The sequence below is a fragment of the Aegilops tauschii genome, chromosome 3 (assembly GCF_002575655.3).
Source record: "Aegilops tauschii subsp. strangulata cultivar AL8/78 chromosome 3, Aet v6.0, whole genome shotgun sequence".
In the NCBI taxonomy this organism is placed as follows: Eukaryota; Viridiplantae; Streptophyta; class Magnoliopsida; order Poales; family Poaceae; genus Aegilops; species Aegilops tauschii.
In genome coordinates this window covers 291,873,226-291,881,372 of record NC_053037.3, presented here as the reverse complement: position 1 = coordinate 291,881,372, position 8,147 = coordinate 291,873,226, and positions in this window count along the sequence as shown.

Here is an 8,147-nt window from a genome sequence, read left to right as displayed (position 1 = left end):
TAAAAAGGAAAAGAAATTCAGAGAAACACACTGAAATATTTTTGGAGTTTTTGGTTTTCTTGAACAAGCAAATAAAAGGGAAAAGCAAAAATGAGAAAAACTATTTACACGGGAAAGCTCCCAACAAGCAAAAGAAGAATAAGGAAATCTTTTTGGGTTTTCTTTTTAGTGCTAGTACTAAGCATGCATAGAAAGTAAACTAGCTACAACTATTTTTTTGGTTTTTCTAAAGTTTTTCAAACACACAAGAAGAAAGTAAGAAAATAAATCTAAGCATGGATGATACACTGAAAAAGTGTGAACACCGACTAATGGAATAAGTGAACATGAATGTAATGTCAGTGGAAAACACGTACTCCCCCAAGCTTAGGTTTTTGGCCTAACTTGGTAGTCGATCAGTAGCCTGAATGGTAGTAGGGGTGCTGCGGAGCGGGCATCCACTCATCCCACTGCTGAGGCTCCTCCGCTGCCTCTACGGCAGCCTGAACGTTCCGATAGGCGATGATGTCTGCAGGCATAATCCTATATCCGCCCCTGGCAACAGAATCAAACAAAGCAGGAGCAGGCAACTGAATAATATCACGAGTTTCAACGCTAAAAACCAGGTTATAAGGAATAGGGATGTTAGGATAATCTCGTGCAAGAAAATGATGGTGTTCCATGGCTGCGCGGTCTAGGTAAACCTTGTTTAGACGGTAATCATGAGGGCCTATCTCAACATTAAAGTGAGCCGCCAAACGAGTAGCATAAATCCCACCATGTATTTTACCCTCGGATTTATTAATATGGAGGCGACGAGCCACAATAGCTCCCAAGCTATAAGTGTTGTTGCCCTCTAGTGCACGATGTAAAACAGCAAGGTTTGGTGAACTAAGTGCACCCACCTTCTCCCTAGCAAGCAAGCATTTTGTAATGAAAAGTGCAAAGTAATGAACAGCAGGAAAATGCAAGCCAGCGGCAGTGGTAGCTGACACCCCTCTCTCATCTCCCACTGTCAAAGTGCGATAAAAGGCCTCAAACCCAGTCGACCTAGGCTCGGCGAAGCTCCCATCAGAAGGGATCATGCATATGTCACAAAATTCAGTAAGTGGTATCTGATGGGTTTTCAGCATATAAATCAAAGCTCACTTCAGGAGGATTATTCCTAGGCAGGAAAGTAAAACTTTGAACAAAGTTGTTTGTGAGGATTTGATGCTGCTCACACTCATATGTGATGAAGTCAGTGAGGCCGGCATTAGCAGCATATTGTGTGAACTCCTGAAGGATTCCAACCTCTTCCAGGAATGGGGTGTGCAGCCATTCACACGGCCGTACTTCCGCCAACCTCCGAGGATGGAGATCACTATCAGATGACTCCCCAATAACACCCTTGGAGTTCTTCTTGGATCCAAACTTCCTAAAGATATTCATGGTTTCCTATGAACAAAATTCTGAAATTTATTAGGCCACAAAATTTTCTCAACAAAACTTCACAAAATTGATACCAACTACTCATAGGGATACATAGAGGCCATAGCAAGCATTCAAACTACTTAGAACTCTAAGAATTTAACATGCAAGCTCACCTACAACAGCACCAAGAGTAGATAATTATTCAAAATATAAACCACTAAAACAAAAACTAATTGGACGAACGGTGGAGTCACATACCAAGCAACAATCCCCCGAAACAGTTTCATAAACGGAGCTTCGAGCAAAGAGATCGAAATCCGCGGGTTTGGGAGCAAGAACATGGGAGAGAGAGCAATGGAGATTTTTTCTGGAGGTAAGTGATGATGTGGGATGAAGAGATAAGTGAGGGGTCCCATGTGGGGACCACAACCCACCAGGGCGCACCTGGGGGTCCTGGCGCGCCCAGGTGGGTTGTGCCCACCTGGTGCACCTCTCTCTGATATTATTTGCACCAGAAATTCAGAAATATTCAGAAAAAATTGTATTAAATTTTCAGGGCATTCTGAGAACTTTTTTTTTGGGTCATTTTTTTATTGCACGGGAAATTCAGAAAACAGACAAAACATGGCAATTTATTTTATTTAACTAATAAAAACAGAAAACAAAGAGTATGGACATAAGGTAAACTAAATTCATCAACTTCATATCGTTCAAAAATGATCCATTAATAAGGTTGATCAGGTCTTATTAACAACCACTTTTGATTAGCATGAAACCGAAGAACTTTCGTAAATCACTAAGTTACCTCAATGGGGATATGAATGTCCCCAACAATAAGCATTTCATATTTCTTTTTGACAGTAGGTAGAGGTATTTGAAAACTTCCAATAGTGATTGTCGGAGATTTTTGAATAACATTAATACCATTCACTTGGAATTGTTTCTTCAGAAAGTGCATCGTATGCTCATTACCATTGATATGAAAAGGGACCTTGCTTTTATTGCAATCAATAACAGCCCCTGCAGTATTCAAGAAGGGTCTACCAAGGATAATCGACATGTTGTCGTCCTCGGGCATCTCAAGTATAACAAAGTCAGTCAAAATAGTAACATTAGCAACAACAACGGGCACATCCTCACAAATACCGGTAGGTACGGCAGTTGATTTGTCAGCCATTTGCAAAGATATTTCAGTAGGTGTGAGTTTATTCAAGTCAAGTCTTCTATATAAAGAGAAAGGCATAACACTAACACCAGCTCCTAAATCACACAAACCAGTTTTCACATAATTCTTTTTGATAGAACAAGGTATAGTTGGTATTCCCGGATCTCCAAGTTTTTCTGGCACTCCATCTTTAAAAGTATAATTAGCAAAGCATAGTGGAGATTTCAGCTGCGGTATTTTTCTCTTATTTGTGAGAATGTCTTTCATATACTTTGCATAAGGAGGCATTTTCAAGATATCAGTCAAGCGAGTATGCAAAAAGACTGGCCTCAGCATTTCAGCAAAGCATTCAAATTCTTCATCATCTTTCTTTTTAGTTGACTTGGGTGGAAAAGGCATAGGTTTTTGAACCCACGGTTCTCTTTCTTTACCGTGTTTCTAGCAATGAAGTCTCTTTTATCATACCTTTTATTCTTAGGTTGTGGGTTATCAAGATCAACAGGTGGTTCTATCTCAACATCATTATCTGGTTCTTTTTCATTTGTTTGAGTGTCTTCATGAACCTCATCATTATCTTTTTCATTATCACTAAGTGAGTGTTCATTACCAGACTGAGTTTTAGCATCAGAGATAGAAGTTTCATTATCATTATCAGGAGGTTTCTCTATTTCAGGTTCACTAGAAGTATGCAAAGTCCTATCATTTCTCCTTTTCTTTTTATTTCTACAAGGACTAGGTGCATCAGTGTTAACTCTTTGTGAATCTTGTTCAATTCTTTTAGGGTGTCCCTCAGGATAAAGTGGTTCCTGAGTCATTTTACCTCCTCTAGTTGCAACTCAAACAACAAAGTCATGTATATTGTTATTCATTTCATCAAGCAACTCTCTTTGAGATCTAGCAACTTGTTCTAACTGAGTTTGAACCATAGAAGCATGCTTTACAACACCTCTAACATCACTTGATATTCTAAATAACAAGTCACTCAAACGAGCAATCATATTAGAATTGTATTTCAATTGTTTCATAACATTTGCATTGAAGTGATCTTGTTTTCTGCTGTAGTTTTCAAACTCATAAAGGCATTGGCTAGGGTGCATATTGTGAGGATTGCCATTATCATTGAACTTCATTAAATAATTTACCTCTACCACCTTAGGCATTGGTGGTGTATTAAGCCCATGTATTTCTTCAATAGGAGGTAAATTTTTAACATCCTCACCTTTAATACCTTTTTCCTTCATAGATTTCTTTGCCTCTTGCATATCTTTAGGACTGAGATATAATATACCCCTCTTCTTCAGAGTGGGTTTAGGCGGTGGTTCAGGAAGAGTCCAATCATCATAATTTTTCAATATGTTATTCAATAATTCTTCAGCTTGTCCAACAGTTCGTTCCGTGAAAACACAACCAGCACAACTATCTAGGAAGTCCCTAGAAACATCGGTTAGTCCATTATAGAAGATATTGAGTATTTCATTTTTCTTAAGACGATGATCAGGCAAAGCATTAAGTAACTGGCAAAGCCCCCCCCCCCCAAGCTTGTGGGAGACTCTCTTCTTTAATTTGCACAAAGTTAAATATTTCCTGTAAAGCAGCTTGTTTCTTATGAGCAGGAAAATATTTTTCAGAGAAGTAATAAATCATATCCTGGGGACTACGCACACAACCAGGAGTAAGAGTATTGTACCAAGCTTTAGCATCACCCTTTAATGAGAAAGGAAATAATTCGAGAATAAAGTAAAAACGAGTTTTCTCATCATGAGTAAAAAGGGTGGCTATGGCATTCAACTTAGTAAGATGTGCCACAACAGTTTCAGTTTCATAACCATGGAAAGGATCAGATTCAACCAAAGTAATTAACTCTGGGTCGGCAGAGAATTCATAATCCTTATCATCAATAAAGATAGGTGAAGTAGCAAACTTAGGATCATATTTCATTATAGCATTCAGAGAATTTTCTTTATACTTGCATAATAATCTCTCTAGATCATCTCTATCCTTACAAGCAAGAATATATCTAGTTGTTTCTTCATTCATAACATAACCTTCCGGTACCTTAGGCAATTCATATCTAGGAAGGCTAGTTCTAGTAGGTGTTTCAGGAGTTTCAGTTTCAAGCTCATCATCAGATTCAACAACATCATGTTGTATTACTTTAGCAATTTGTTTATCAAGAAAATCACCAAGTGGCACACCATCATTATCAAGCAAGGTACTAGCACCATCATAAGCATCATTCATAGTAGAAGTAGCATTATCAATAACTCGCGACATATTAGAATTAATAGCATGTGGTGGTGTTGCAAGTTTACTTATAATAGAAGGTGAATCTAAAGTAGAACTGGATGGCAGTTCCTTACCCCCCCTCGTCTTTGAGGGAAATATCTTAGTCTTGGCATCCTTCAGATTCTTCATAGTGATAATAATCCCAAGTGACTCAACAAATATAGCTATGCTCCCTAGCAACGGCGCAAGGAAAAGGACTTTATAACCCACAAGTATAGGGGATCGCAACAGTTTTTGAGGGTAGAGTATTCAACCCAAATTTATATATTCAACACAAGGGGAGCCAAAGAATATTTGAAGGTATTAGCAGCTGAGTTGTCAATTCAACCACACTTGAAGATTAATTATCTGTAGCAAGGTGATCAGTATCAAAATAATATGATAGTTTTGATAATAGTAGCAGCAGCAACAATAACGGTAACAGTGATAGCAGTAATTTTGTAGCAAGTGTAACAGTGATGATAGCAGTAGTAACTTAGCAAGAACAATATAAGATAAATTCGTAGGCATTGGATCGGTGACTTGTTGGATGATATTTATCATGAGACGGTTATAACCTAGGGTTATACGGCACTAGCTCTAGTTCGTCAATATAATGTAGGCATGTATTCCATAAATAGTCATACATGCGTATGGAAAGAACTTGCATGACATCTTTTGTCCTACCCTCCCGTGGCAGCGGGGTCCATATTGGAAACTAAAGGATATTAAGGCCTCCTTTTAATAGAGAGCGGAACAAAGCATTAACACATAGTGAATACATGAACTCCTCAAACTCCGGTCATCACCGGTTGAAGTCCCGGTTTCTGTCACTCCGGGGTTGCCGGATCGTAACACGTAGTAGGTGACTATAACTTGCAAGATCGGATCTAGAACATGGATATAATTATGATAACATAAATGGTTGAGATCTGAAATCATGGCACCCGGGCCCAAAGTAACAAGCATTAAGCATGGCAAAGTCATAGCAACATCAATCTTAGAACATAGTAGATACTAGGGATCAAGCCGTAACAAAACTAACTCGATTACATGATGAATCTCATCCAACTCCTCACCGACCAGCGAGCCTATGAAGGAATTACTCACTCCCGATGGGGAGCATCATGGAATTGGCGACGGAGAAGGGTTGGTGATGATGAAGAACAAAGATCCCCCTCTCCGGAGCCCCAAACAGACTCCAGATCTGGCCTCCCGATGAAGAACAGGAGGTGACGGCGGCCCGTCTCGTGGATCGCGATAATTCTTTCTCCCTGTTTTTTTCGGGAAAAATATGATTTTATAGCGTCGGTTTCAGGGTCTGCGGGGCCACCAGGTGGGGACAACCCACCTGGGCGCGCCAGGAGAGGGGGGCGCGCCCTGGTGGGTTGTGCCCACCCAGGTGCCCCTCTCTGGCAGGTCTTGGCTCCAGAAATTCTTATTTATTATATAAAAATTCCTCGCAAAGTTACGTTCCATTTCGAGAACTTTTATTTCTGCACAAAAACAACACCATGGTAGTTCTGCTGAAAACATCGTCAGTCCGGGGTTAGTTTCATTCAAATCATGCAAATTGGAGTCCAAAACAAGAGGAAAAGCGTTAGGAAAAGTAGATACGTTGGAGACGTATCACTCACGCATCATCGAAGAGGCACCAATGGAGGTGGTGAACCCCATCCAAGATGGTGTCTAGATTGGATCTGGTGGTTCTGGACTCTGCGGCGGCTGGATGAATATTTCGTCGACTCCCCTAGGGTTTTGAGAATATTGGGGGTATTTATAGAGCAAAGAGGCGGTCCGGGGGGCACCCGAGGTGGGCACAACCCGCCGGCGCCCTGGTGGGTTGTGCTCTCCTCGGAGCACCCCCCGGGCGTAGCCAGGGCCCATTATGTTCCTTCTGCTCCAAAAAAAATCTCCATGAAGTTTTGTTGCGTTTGGACTCCGTCTGATATTGATTTCCCGCGATGTAAAAAACATGCAGAAAACAACAACTAGCACTTGGCACTATGTCAATAGGTTAGTACCAAAAAATGATATAAAATGACTATAAAATGATTATAAAACATCCAAGATTTATAATATAACAGCATGGAACAATCAAAAATTATAGATACGTTGGAGACGTATTAGCATCCCCAAGCTTAACTCCTACTCGTCCTCGAGTAGGTAAGTGATAAAAACAGAATTTTTGATGTGGAATGCTTCCTAACATGTCATCATATTCTTTTCTTTATAGCATGGACATTTGGACTTTTATGTGATTCAAAGCAATAGTCTAGTTTTGACATGATAATTTAAATACTCAAGCATATCAACAAGCAACCATGTCTTTGAAAATATCAACTCTAAAATAAGTTATCCCTAGCCCATCATGCTCAACCACTGATCCATTCATGAAACACACTCGCATATTAGTTACACCCAATACTTAAGTACGATCATATTGCCTCCTAGTTGGTGCTTTTATAAGAGAAGATGGAGACTCAAATTCAAAATAAAAATTGCATAAAGCAAAAGAAAGGCCCTTCACAGAGGGAAGTAGGGATTTGTAGAGGTGCCAGAGCTCAAAGCGAAAAACTTAGAGATAAAAACATTTTGGGAGGTGTATCCTTCCCACCAACGAAAATGACTTAGAGTTCCCAACACTTTCCATGCTAGATATATCATAGGCGGTTCCCAAACAGAAAATAAAGTTTATTCCTTTTTCAACCATACTTTCACTTTCCATGGCTAACCGTATCCACAGGTGCCTTCCATACCAACACTTTCCAAGGAATTTATTATTTGACAACATAAAGTAAATTAATTTTTCATTTCGGGACTGGGCATCCCTAGTACCTTTGCCTTACTCTCGTGCAATGATAAGTGAATAAACACTCATCTTGAGAATAACACATCTAACATGGAAAATATTAGCCACCCCGTACCGCTCCGCGAGCAAAACGAACACACAAAAGAGAAGTTTATTTTGAAAATTAGAGATGGCACATACAAATTTGCTTAGAAGGGCAAAAGAATACCGCATATAGGTAGATATAGTGGACTCATGTGGCAAAACTGGTTTAAAGGTTTTTGGATGCACAAGTAGAGATCATACTTAGTGCAAAATGAAGGCTAGCAAAAGATTGAGAAGCGACCAACCAAGACACGGATAATCTCATAAGCGAGCATTAAGCATAATTAACACCGAATAATGCACCACAAGTAGGATATAATTTCATTGCATAATTATTGACTTTCGTGCTTGCATAGGGAATCACAAACCTTAACACCAATATTCTTACTAAAGCATAATTACTCATCAACATAACTCACATATCACACC